This window comes from Mastomys coucha, unplaced genomic scaffold (genome assembly GCF_008632895.1).
Source record: "Mastomys coucha isolate ucsf_1 unplaced genomic scaffold, UCSF_Mcou_1 pScaffold23, whole genome shotgun sequence".
Lineage (NCBI taxonomy): Eukaryota > Metazoa > Chordata > Mammalia > Rodentia > Muridae > Mastomys > Mastomys coucha.
The window spans coordinates 46,274,529-46,274,781 of record NW_022196906.1 but is presented as its reverse complement, the minus strand read 5'-3'; positions in this window follow the sequence as shown (position 1 = coordinate 46,274,781).

The window sequence follows — 253 nt, the reverse complement described above, 5'->3', positions numbered from 1 at the left end:
AAAAAAAAGCAGGCACTGTGCAAAATTGAAGGGAAAAGAATCCAGGAGAAAAATCAGTGAGTGTTAACACACATAATTGACATTCCAAGGAGAGCTCAGAGGATGAGATAAAGACCTAAAAATCACCACTGAATATTTTTAAAGTCATGGGACAGAGCTGGTCATTAGGAAGAAGGTAAAACTGGAAATGAGACAGATGACCAAGAATACATTTACTTCATGCTGGAAAAAAATGCAAATACATTGTTTTTTA